At 39.3% G+C, this 12659-nt stretch overlaps 1 pseudogene; it reads right to left on the minus strand.

Moving 5' to 3' along the window:
* Nucleotides 1-560: 560 nt before the first annotated feature.
* LOC105513324 lies at nt 561-1018 on the minus strand (annotated as a pseudogene).
* Between the last annotated feature and the right edge of the window lie 11641 nt (nt 1019-12659).

The raw sequence follows: 12659 nt of genomic DNA on the forward strand, positions 1-12659 counted from the left end.
AGAAACTTTTACGTCAAAAGTTGCCTTCTTTGGTAAGGATCGTAACCTGGTATTTTCAGTTATTTCATTAAGTTTGCCACATAATTATAATTGAAGAAAACATAGGGTTCATTTTTAACCTACTATTACAAAATTCTTCACTTCAAAAGTTGTTATTAAAAAAGAAAAATTAGCCTTTTAACAAAAACGAAGTTTGAAAAGCATTATCAACATATAGAACAGACACATGACTTTTAAACTTACTTTGTTGTATAGGAAAGACAAATGAGACCTTAATCCTTTAAGAAATGCCTCTGAGTATCTCTGTCTTCATTTCCATGAAATTTCATAAGGACATCAGTAATAATATAATAGTGGCTCTGAGCCACTGTTTCAGCAATGTGTGGGCTGTTTCTTTTTTTCCTCTTTGCTTTTTTTTTGGTGACAAAAAGTGTATTAAATGCAAAAAATGATCTTATTAATCAATTTTTTAGCTGTGTAAAAATATGAGTTCATTAGAATGAGGGTTTTTTTTTTTTAAAGGCATACAAGCTACTTATTAACAGACAAAGCTTACAGGCTTATTTCTTCTTAGACACACGCACGGTGTGGCCACGGCAGCCAGTGGTCTTGGCGTGCTGATCTCGGACACAAAGGCCCCAGAAGTGGCACAGCCCTCTATGAACCCGAATCTTCTTCAGTCGCTCCAGGTCTTCATGGAGCTTGTTGTCCAGACCATTGGCTAGGACCTGGCTGTGTTTTCCATCCTTTACATCTTTCTGTCTGTGTAAAGACCAGTCTGGGATCTTGAACTGGCATGAGTTCTGCATAATGGTGATCACACGTTCCACCTTATCCTCGGTGAGTTCTCCTGCCCTCTTAGTGAGGTCAATGTCTGCTTCCTCAACACCACATAAGCGTATCTTCTACCCACATCCTCAATGGCAGTGATGGCAAACGTTATTTTCCACTGCCCATTGATGTTGGTTTCAGGTACTCACAAAATATGCTGGAACTTTTCAGGGATCACTAGAGACATGGTGGCCGCACAAGCAGAGGCAGGCAGGCCTCCTGTGGAAGAGAGAATTCGTTTATCCAAAACCATGTGTACTAATCAGAGTAAGATTTAGTCCAAATGTGGTGATAAGTACTAAGTTTCTGTAAACACGAGCTGTAGGAGCATCAACCAGAAACTCAGCAAAAGCCTCCTTTAGATGGTGAAGATTATACTAAGATTTAAATGATGAAAAAGAGTTAACCAAAAGAACTAGGAAACAAAATATTCTAGGCAAAGGGAATAGCCTGTTCCAGAGTCCAGAAGTGAGAGTTAGCACAGCTTATTAGGAGTTTTGAAACTACAGCATCATGGGAGAATGGTAAAGAAAAGGCTGTAGGAATAAACAGTTCAAAATGTAAACTTCATCCCAAGGACAACCACTAAGGGGCTTTAAGGATGGGATTGGCAAGATTAGGTTTGCATTTATTAAGATCTTTTTATAACTGTCCAGAGCATGGAATGTTGTGAAACATTTGGAAAAACCAGTCAGGGAAAAATATACAAGGTATTTGATTTAAAGTGTAGGTTAATTTGAAAGATAAAAATTACAAAATGTGGACAAAGTCGAGATTCTTCCTGGGTTCACTGTCATACTCAGGAGTTGAACTCTATTTGCCAGAAAATAAAGATATGAACGATTACAAACATAGAGAAACATGGTTGCTGTTACTGTTGGTGTTGTTGTTGTATGTTGTTTAGTTAGTGTAGTTTAAAATTACTATTCATTTTATTAACCTCACAATCTATAAGTCAGGAATTAGAGCAAGGTTCAGTTGGAAGATTCTATTGCCTCATGTGGCAACAACTGGGGTCACTTGATGATACTGACTTGGTAACTAGTCTGTCTGGATGGCCCAGAAAGGCTTCGGTCACCAGTTTGGTGTCTTGGCTGGAAGGCGGCATTCAGCTGGGCCACTGTATCTCTCCACACAGTTTCAGGAACTGCCCGTGTGACCTCACCAGCAGGGTGTACAGATTTCTTACACGATGGCTCAGGGCTCTAGTAGCAAGTATACTCTTCATTTTGAACATGTCAGTCCAAGCTGATATAATGCCTTTAACAACTTTATGGGATACTTGCACATCAAATTATATTCCATTCCACAAAGCCCTTCGAAGTAAGTCTTTCTCTATCTAGGGCTTCTGAGAGGCTGCTGTGAGACAATGGCTCTCAGACAGGGGTCCCCAACCCCCGGGCCATGGACCAGTACCAGTCCATGGTCTGTTAGGAACCCGACCACACAGCAGGTGGTGAGCAGGCAAGCAAGCATTACCGTCTGAGCTCCGCCTCCTGTCAGATCTGCAGCAGCATTAGATTCTGATAGGAGTGCCAGCCCAATTGTGAACTGCACATGTGAGGGATCTAGGTTACACATTCCTATGAGAATCTAACTAATGCCTGGTAATCTGAGGTGGAGCAGTTTCATCCTCTTATCCCAAAACCATCTCCCTCTGGTGTCCTCTGTCCATGGAAAAATTGTCTTCCATGAAACCTGTCTGGTGCCAAAAAGGTTGGGGACCACTGCTCTAAAATTTTTAGGAGCCTATTTAATCAAAAAAGGCTTAAAGGCACATCCTTAAGATCTTTAGAAGGCCTTTTGTCTAGAGAAAAGTGTCTAGAAATCTTATCTTTCTAAGGTCTTAACAAAGTTTCATAATCTCATGCTTGACTTCAACTTTACCCTGAATCACATTTTACTGCCCTAGATTCAATCCTTGCCTTAAGGCCATTTCTTACTTTGAGAATCTTTTGCTGCCTCAAGAAACTATCTTGTTCTTACTACATTTCCTGTAACTTCTGCTAGTTCCTTTAATAGTTCATTTTTATCTTCTCATGTTTTATTATAGGGGGTGAAAAGAAGCCAGTTGGAACTTTCTATATCTTGCTTGGAAATCTCCCCAACCAGGTGCATAAACACATTAGGCATTAGGCATTCTTTCTATTTTTCATGTGACCACAGGTGACAGGGTAGCCAAACCTTCCACCAATGCATAACAGAAATTCAGCCTCTAACACTATTTTCCTCACTGTCTTTCCAGCCTTCACTAATGGTTTTCTTGAGGCCTCTACAGCTTTTAGTAACAGCTTCCTCAATTCCCTCCAGGTTCTGCCTGCCATCCAGTTCTAAAACCAATGCTCCACATTTCAGAATTTTGTTACAGGAACACCTAACTTCTAGGTAATAATTGTAAAAATAGATTAGATAGAGATGAGAATGGAGATCAAGACCTGTTATATTTTATATAACAACAAGAGTGTTGAAATAAACCCAAGGTACACATCATATGCCATGGAATACTATATATTTTATAACTAATAGTTACGTAGTATTTCTAAGTGTAGGGTGCTATTCTAAGTACTTGTCATATAGAAACTAAATTAGTTCTTATTACAATAGTTGGTGCTATTGGTCTTTCCAATTTACAACTAAAGAGCTGCGAGAGTTATAGTTTACGTAACCTGTGTAAAGTCATAGTCGTGGTAAATAGCAGAGCTGGATTCAGACCCATGCTGTCTGGTTCCAGACTTCATGCTCTTAACCACTACCCTATAGTGATTCATGAAATGACTGTATTGATTGATCATTTCACAACATGAAAAGACATTAACAGTATGTTAAGTGAATAGTGGAAATTACAAGATAGTACTTTTGTAGTTTGGCATGATATGCACTAAAGTGTTTAAAGTGCTTTGCATTAGTCCATTCTCACACTGCTATGAAGAACTGCCCAAGACTGGGTAATTTATAATGAAAAAGGTTTAATTGATTCGCAGTTCCACATTGCTGGGGAGGCCTCAGGAAACTTACCATCATGGTGGAAGGGAAAGCAAACACATCTTTCTTCACAAGACAGCAGAAGAGAGAAGTGAAGAGCAAACAGGGAAGAGCCTCCTATAAAACTATCAGATCTCATGAGGACTCACCCATATCATGAGAACAGCATGGGGGACCGCCCCCATTATCCAAACACCTCCCACGAGGTCCCTCCCCCAACACATGGGATTGCAATTCAAGATGAGATCAGAGCCAGACCATATCATACTTATTTCCAACTGTTGGGGTAATGGGTGATTTCTACTTTTTCTATTTTGTTTTGTTGACTACTTTTTGAAGAATGAGCATGTGATACTTTTACAATCAGATTAAACAATAAGGCTATTTTCATTTTGGAAAAAAATTAAAAATTGGTTTTTTTAGTAACCTGGGGTAAAAGGATGAGGGTCTGTGCTGAGACAGTGGCTGTGGAGAGAGAGAGAGACAGAGAGAGAGAGAGAGAGAGACAGAGAGAAGGTGACACATACAAAAAATATTAAGGAGATAAATTATCTAGGAGTTGATTTCCTGGATTAGCAGAGGAAGGTTTGGAGGGGCAGAACATATCTGGGTAAGCAAATAAGTAGAGAGGACATCATACTTGGGAGCTTGAACAATAAAGCAATGCTGATATTATGATATTATTTGTAACCTGGATCCTGTTTCATCTCATCTTGTCTTCTTAGAGATATTTGTTTGGTATCTATGATTCCACTATAATTGCCCTTGTTAAAGACACCAGTGGCCTCCCAATCACTGGTTCCAATGCAGTTTTAGTCCATAGTTTGTCATCTCAATAGCAATTGACACTGTTCGTCATTCTCTGTTTCTGCAAAGCTGCTCTTCCTTGGATCTCTTCCTACCATTCCAACAACTTCTACTCCTTGTTTTCTCACCTTATCCCTTAATTGTGCTGTCATAGGAGCTAATCCATCAGAGACACACATCCTGGTCAAGCAATCCATTCACATGTCTTCTTCCCTGAGTGATCCTCAAATGTTTATTTCTTGCTCCAATGTTTGTGGACAACAGCCCACTAGAAGGTCCCACTGGAGGTTCTACTGCCTTCTAAAAATTCTTAAATTTCAGTGTGCAGATGGGAAATTATTTTTTTAATTAAAAAATTACTTCCTATTCCTTAAGTCAGCAAAATGGCATGATCATTCATTTAGTCATTAGGTATAGAAACCTGGGAATTACCCTAGACTGTTTCTTCTTCATCACTTAGCCCATCATCCCATTTGATTATTAAATCCTATGGATTTCATCTCCTGGCTACATCATTTTCATAGATTCTTGCCCCTCTGTCTCAACTGCCACCACATTGCTTCATCCTTTACCTGGATTATTGCAATACTCTCATTCAGCCCTGCTCTCTTTTAATCCTCTTTGTGAGAGTATCCTGATGCACAAATTCGAATACAGGTCTCCACCACCTCTCAAGGTAAAAAACAATGCCTTTTTCCTCTCTGCATTACTAGCACTTAGCACAGTGCCCAGAATGTGGTTGGGACCTCATGGAAGTTACTGAATAAATGAATAGGAGTCGAGATCATTTTTGTAATAAGAATTGGAAGTCAGATGTTCCAGTGTTTGAATTTTAGTTACAGCCAATGTTTTGTAAGTGACACTGCACATTTCATGCCTCTGCTGCCACCAACTAGCAAACCAGCTAAATAAGTAAATGATTAACAGCAAAATCGTTATTTCATAATTGTGTAATTATTAAAGCAATGGTACTACTATAAGGATCAAATCTACCATATCTGTAGGATACTGTAAATATATATTCAGTATGATCTTTCTAATTTATATGTGATAAGTATATTTTTAAACTATTGTTTTTTATTGCTTTAAAAAAAGTAGTTGTTATGATTTAAAAAGACTGCAAATTTCAGTATGGAAAAACTTTTTTTTTTTTTTAATTGAAAGCAAGGAAAAACAACGAGTGCATGGGAATCAACCTGCCATTTAAGAAGCTGTGGTAAATGGGCATTCTGGGGCTGAAACAGGCAAGGTCACAGCTGCCGACCTCTAAGGCAGGATTGCTACTCTGATTGAACCTGCAGAACTATGCCTGAAAAAGACAGGCTTCCATCTTAACCTCCTTTTTCTTTGCCTTGGCTGTTGTAGTTACAACATATTTTCAGTGCATCTATCTTTTAAATGTGTACCCTTGGATCTTATTATTCCCTGTTTTTCTCTGTGTTATGATTGCATTATCTATTTAATATTACTGCGTTGTGTGGATTTCTATATCTCACCTCAGAGTCTTTTAGAATTGAATCTGGATACAAATAAATAAGTCAAGAAAATAAAAATAATTTCAGACATATATTTATTATGACATTTAGAAACAAAAGATGAGATAGAGAATTGTATTCTTATTTTCTTTCTTTCAGAATTACTGCAGTTAGAAACAATCATCTCCAAATCAAAATAGGGAGCATAACCCAGTGCATGCCGCCCTAGGAAATGTAGAATTTAGCTTTTAATTATTAGGCATGCACTGTGCCTGTCCAGTTTGGGCTAAGATGGATTTGGAGTTTGATTCCCAAGTGTTTAAGTGGTGGTCAGAGGGGAAACATGTCCAAAAGCAAAGGAAAAAAATGGGGAAAAAATCATGCTATTGATTTATGTACTTAACATCAAAGAAAGAGTAGAGAAGTGCCAGGCACTCAGAAAAGAGGGTTGAAGGCCTGGATTCCAGCTGTGCTTCTGCCATCAGAGGCTGGGTGTCCTCAGTGGTCATATAGCCCACAATAAAGCAGCTCTTTCACCTTCCATAGGCCCCACCCTCCAAAGGTTCAAAGACCCTTCTGGCGTTCTCTGTGCATCCAGCATGCATTTCTTTCTTTGTATTTACCATGTGGGTTACAATTATATGTTTATGAGCCTCCTCCTTACAAGTAAGCTTCTCCTGAGTATGGGTGTTTTTAACTCAGCCCTTGACTGCCAAAGCCCAAGGTAGTATAAACTCCACATTTCTTTCCTAACTGTATATTCTTTGATTATTGCACACAAGACACCTAAAATAATCAACCCTTATAGAATTTTGTTAGTGTTAGAAGCCATGTGACCTCCTGAGTGCTGAGATATCTAATAGGTTATTAAGTTGATCTGAGAGGGAGCACCTGGGAGAAAAAAAAAAAAAGGTGGGCACAGGGTTTTAGTCTCCCAAGATAGACCAGTACTGCCCATATTCCTCTGTATTATGTCCTTGAAAAAATAATAATGGTATGAAAAAAATCGCCAAGGAGGCTAGCATTTTGAAGGGAACATGGGAAAGCCTGGAGAAAAAGGATCAGAAGCAACTGGAGAGAAGAGTGGGTGTAAGAGAAGAGAATTGTGGTCAAGGACACAGCTCTGAAAATGGACAGAGGCTTTAAGAGGATTTTGATCTACACTTTTACTCAGAGAGCAAATTCTGAAAACATCTGAGGCTTTTTGCCTTTTTGTCACTAATACTTTATCGGGGCTGCTTCAAAATGAGAGTTTTAACAGAAGCACTTTAAAAAAGATTGAGACAAAAATGTAATAATTGCACACTCAGGCTTGTAATTTCAGAAATTCACAATGTTAAGGGCTCCAAACACACTACTTCAAATTTGGATTCCCTTTCACCCTTCACGAAAGACCAGTCTAGTCAGATTGAAACTGATCGCTATTTTCAAGTCATACCAGCAAATGTCTGGAGTCCATTGTCAGAGTGGAAAAACTTTATTTTTTCCATAATTCAAAAATAATTGAAAGAATGTAGCTCACAAATTTTGAGATAATGATTTTTTTTTAGATAATGGTTAAGTTCAGTCCAATCTTAGAAAATTCCAGCCCCAAAGGATTTTTTTTTTTTTTTTTGGAGAAAATAAAGAGAAAGGAATTGATGAGCAACAATGGCATGTTAGAGCAAAAACCATCGTTTTGAGTTGTTATCTGTCACAGCCCCTGAAGGAATATAGAACGCATTTTTTAAGGATATCTTTGTTGACAAAAATCAAGAGAAAAAATGTACTCTCCTGCGTCAAAAGGAACTCACCAACAAATTGTGATACATTTAATTGCTCAGGGTTGATGAGAGGTGGATGAGGAAGAAGGAAGGAAAGACAAGGAGCTGTATTCCTCTTGAGGCACTGAGAGTGGTTTATCTTCATATATTTTACAGGTGTTTTATACCAGCCTAAAGCATAGTGCAGGCCCTTACCTTGTCTTCTCCAGAGGAAAAGAAGAAAAAGAGAATGCAAAAAAAAAAAAAATCATCATCTTGATGGTAAATGGAGGAGGCACTTGTGCAGCCCTGGCCCCTGTCATTGTCTTCATTGTAAGCCGTGTCAGAGCCATCACATTAGGTTGCCACTACAAGATGCATGCAAATGGAGAGAGAGCAAAGCAGACAGTGTGCGCAGCCACCACCTGCACATTTCAGATTGTTGGCAGGTACATTGCAGCGGACTAAAACAGAATAATTACTGGAGATAGAGTTGGCAAGTATAGTGTATGGGAGAGGCATTCAATTGCACACGAGTATGATAGGTGAACTATAAAAAAAAAGGTGGGGAGGGAGGGGGAAAATTCCCCATTAAACACCAGACAGCTGGCAATTCTGATCTTCCATTTTGTTTTCTGTGAAATAAGAAAGGCTGACCTATGAAGTCAGATGATAGCAGATTTGGGACCATTGATTTAAGCAGGGGACAAAGAGAGTAAAATCTAGGTCTTGAGAGGAAGAGGACCACCTTGAACGCTGAATGGAAAAAGCCCTCACGGGTCAGGGACATACTGGGAAATATGTGAGAACAGCACAGTACATGAATACATTCAGGGTAGACTACTTCTTTGTAAACACTGGGATGTTTATGTTACCTGTCATACAACTGGGCCAGTCACTGTTCTAAGCACTTCACATTGATTAACTCATTTAAGTCTCTGAGTGACCTTATCATTGCTCTTCTTAACATCCCCATTTTACATGTACATGAGAAAGCCAAGTCATGGAGAGTTCAGTGACTTGCCCAAGATCATTTAGCTGTTGTGGCGGGATAGGGAATTCAGCCCAGGCCACCTACGCCCCAAGTATACACTCTTAACCGTAACATTAGGCTGTCTCCTAATGAGAATGTAGAGTCATGTTAAATGAGATGTTGTCAGAAATTTACATAGAACAGCAACCAAAAAAAGATCATTTTATGAAAGTTATCTAAACTATTCGAAGTGAATAGCATTATGTTCCTGAATGTTAGTTATTTGCATAAAAGCTATTTTTTCTATGTAAATCTCTGATAACATCCTATTTATCAAAGTTTTATCAATTGAATGCATAAAACATATTATGACTCATGTTCTTAAAAGCTCAAATATGTACATATGTATGTTACACACTTTCCCCAAATTGCAGTTGCATGTTGGGCTGGGATGATCAGCCTCAAGGTCACAGACCGTGCGGCCATCAGCATCTACCTAGTTTTTATCATTTGAGCCAATCCTAACAGTAGCACTTTAATTTCGCCCAGCCAGAGTCCATGCTCCCTTATCTTCCTAGCAATATCACCCTGCCCCCATTTCCTCAGATATCTACTCTAAATTGGTGCACGATTTTCCCCTGGCAATCCTTAATAAGCTAGGAGTAGACATGTGACTTGTCACCCTCATTAGATTAAAGAAAATGAGTTATATACTGTTATATCCCAAGGTTCCTTTCCCATTTCTCTCTCTTTATCTCTCTCTTTCGCTCTCCTTCTCTCTCTCACTGCATGAGGTCAAAGAAACATCCAGCCCTGGCAGTCCTCTTGCATCACCTACAAGGTAAATCAGCTTAGTACAAAGCCTGGCAACTGCAAAAGGGGAGATGAAAAGTACTAGATCCTTGATAGTATCATTGGGCAGCTGATTGTACTGTGTCTGGAACCTACTCGACCTTTGAATTTCCTATCTTTTGAGACAAATTTCCATATTGTTTTCCTGTCACTTGAGGCCAAAAGCATACTAACTATTACAAGCCTAAGACCTGTACTCCTAAATAGAACACTTCCCTGCATGCTCCATCTAGGCCCTGAACAGCTTTAACACCAATATCCAAATACTTCTACATCTAGAGTTTTTAGCTGTGAGACCCTTTGAATCTAGAAGACTCTTGGAGGTTGTCCAAAGTTATGAGCAAATAAGCTCTGAGACTCTCTTAATGTACTCTGTACTCTGACAGTAGCAATATCTTGGAAAGGAGTAGGGTGAGGGTAGACCCGTGAGTATCGATGGGCAGCAGAAATTTGTCAGAGGAAAGAGTCTTCATTTTCTTACTGGAGTTGCTATTTTCCCCCCTACAGCATTAGTGTAGTGGGTAGGAAAAAAGGGCACATTTTTCAATAAGAAAGCTAATATCAAACATTGACTTCACCACTCATTAGCTGGGTGACCTTAAGCAAATTACTTAGCCTCAATAAACCTGTTTCCCCAATTGCAAAAACAGGAGTAATAAACTTGTTGCCTCTATTCTTGTGAGGATTATAGATAATAGACTCTCAATGACATGTACTAAGTCCCCAAATGGTAACAATTATTATGATCTTTGATTCTGCATCACTAGTTTCCAACACTCTCATTTATTCAACAAATAACTATTGAGCACCTACTACATTGCCAGGTATTGTCATAGGCACCAGTGCTTAATAACACTTTTATTGCACATCAGTATATATTATAAGGAAAATATTTATGCATTAGGTCTAGCAATTAGGTAGATACTAATTAGATAGATGTGAACAAGTGTATACATACCTCTATTTTTGACATTTTTCTTTAAGGATGAATTTTCTTCCTTTTTCACTCCTATTATAACTTACTCAAACAAGAAGGTACAGAGGCTAGGACTTCCTTTTAGGAAGATCACATTCTTGTCTCCTTCTAATCCAAACTTTGTAGTCTACTTTGTTAGGGAAAAGATATCCTGAAGTTTGAAGATGAATATGAAGAACTCTATGTGGGAAGAATGAGGACAAGTCCAGCCCCTTCTCCCTTGTAAGACTATGAGTTGAGATGGTCATCCTGATGCATCATCTTAAAGTTAATTCTTATTCCAGAGGTGAGGAGCCAACCTCCCCACATGCCAGGAGGAGAGACCCCAGGTGTCCTTCATGATGTTTTTATCTCTGGGCACTTCTCAGCAATTCTGGACAGCTAGCATGAGGAAGTTGGTATATTCATTTTCACATGCAGTAGGACCAGAAATGGCCACCTAAGAAGAGAAGAACTTCTGAAGAATTCATGAATTCATAGGTGTGGATTAGGTTTTCTGCCCACATGGAGATTTATCCTTCAACTTTCCAGAAAATATTGTGATTAATTGAGGGGAGAGTGGCTTATCTATGCTTGAGTTGAGGCTTTAAAGGCAGAGCTATTTTCCTGAGGCCATTCTGTTGCTGGAGGCAATAATCCATTAAAGAAATTTCCCAACGGAATGGAGAATCTTTGAGTTTCAGGAACTCAGAACATAGTGGCTCCTCCCTACTTGGTGATTTTTTTTTTCCCCCTCCATTGTCAGCTCTGGAATTCTCAATGTTTGCAGTTTCCATTCATACTAACCCACATGGATTAGCTCACTGAGTTTTTCTCATTTCCCTCCAACTGAATGACTCTACTTTGGAGACTCTGCTGGAAATTGGTATTATCAAGAAAAGTGGTAACACAAGCAAAATCACTTTCACTTCGTGGTGTCCCCAACAAGGACAAATAACAGTAAACTTTGCCAACACTGGCTTGATGGGTTAAATAACTGGCCAAGTATCCTCAGTCAATTACTAGCATTGTGAAAAACAGTTCACTTTGACCTTCTCGGGACTATAACTATTACTCCTCTATTTGACTTCTATATTTGTATGGTTTGTTTTTCATAACAATGGACCAACTGGTTTCTTTAAAAAATTTATCAAGATAAAAAAAATTAAACACCACAATCTTGACAAAGCCTCTTTTTTGCTCTATGCTTTGGAGATTAGTAAGGGGTATAACTTATGGTCTCTGAAACCCATTTGCGTCAGAAGCAAGACATAAGTCAGATAAGACTGAATAGAAATGAGAAGGCAGGAGAGGATGGCTTGTTACATGACTGTGGTGGAATGCATGCCTAAGACATCTGCTGGCTAGAGTGATCAAAGCAGGAGTTGTAAGAAGACCTTGAAGAATGGGTAGGATATAAAGAATGACAAATGAGAGGAGGAGAAGTCTAGGCAGGAAAGAAGAGTGTCAAGGAAAGCACCATAGTGAATGTCCAACTTTTCTGGACCACAGAAAGGCTGAGCTTCTACACCAGAGCCAGTCAGTTTAGCTTTGAGTATGAAATTCTGGTATTTCAATTGTGTCTTGCAAGCACTGGAGAGACATTGAAGATTGCACAGGTAAATGTTATGAAGGATGTGGAATTTTATGACTATTAATTTGGCAGGTGTGGGAGGGAGGGATTAGAAAAGGGAAGAGAGGGGTTGAGTGCAGTGGCTCACACCTGTAATCCCAGCACTTGGGGAGGCTGAGGCAGGCAGATCACTTGAGTTCAGGAGTTCGAGACCCACCTGGTCAACATGGTGAAATCCTGTCTCTACTAAAAATACAAAAACTAGCTGGGAATGGTGGTGGACCCCTGTAATCCCAGCTACTCAGAAGGCTGAGGAAGGTGAATTGCTTGAACCTGAGAGGAGGTGAAGGCTGCAATGAGCTGAGATTGCACCACTGCACTCTATCCTGAGTGACAGAGCAAGATTGTGTCTGAAAAAAGAAGGAAGGAAGGAAGGAAGGAAGGAAGGAAGGAAGGAAGGAAGGAAGGA

The sequence above is a fragment of the Colobus angolensis genome, unplaced genomic scaffold (genome assembly GCF_000951035.1).
Source record: "Colobus angolensis palliatus isolate OR3802 unplaced genomic scaffold, Cang.pa_1.0 Scaffold229, whole genome shotgun sequence".
NCBI lineage: Eukaryota > Metazoa > Chordata > Mammalia > Primates > Cercopithecidae > Colobus > Colobus angolensis.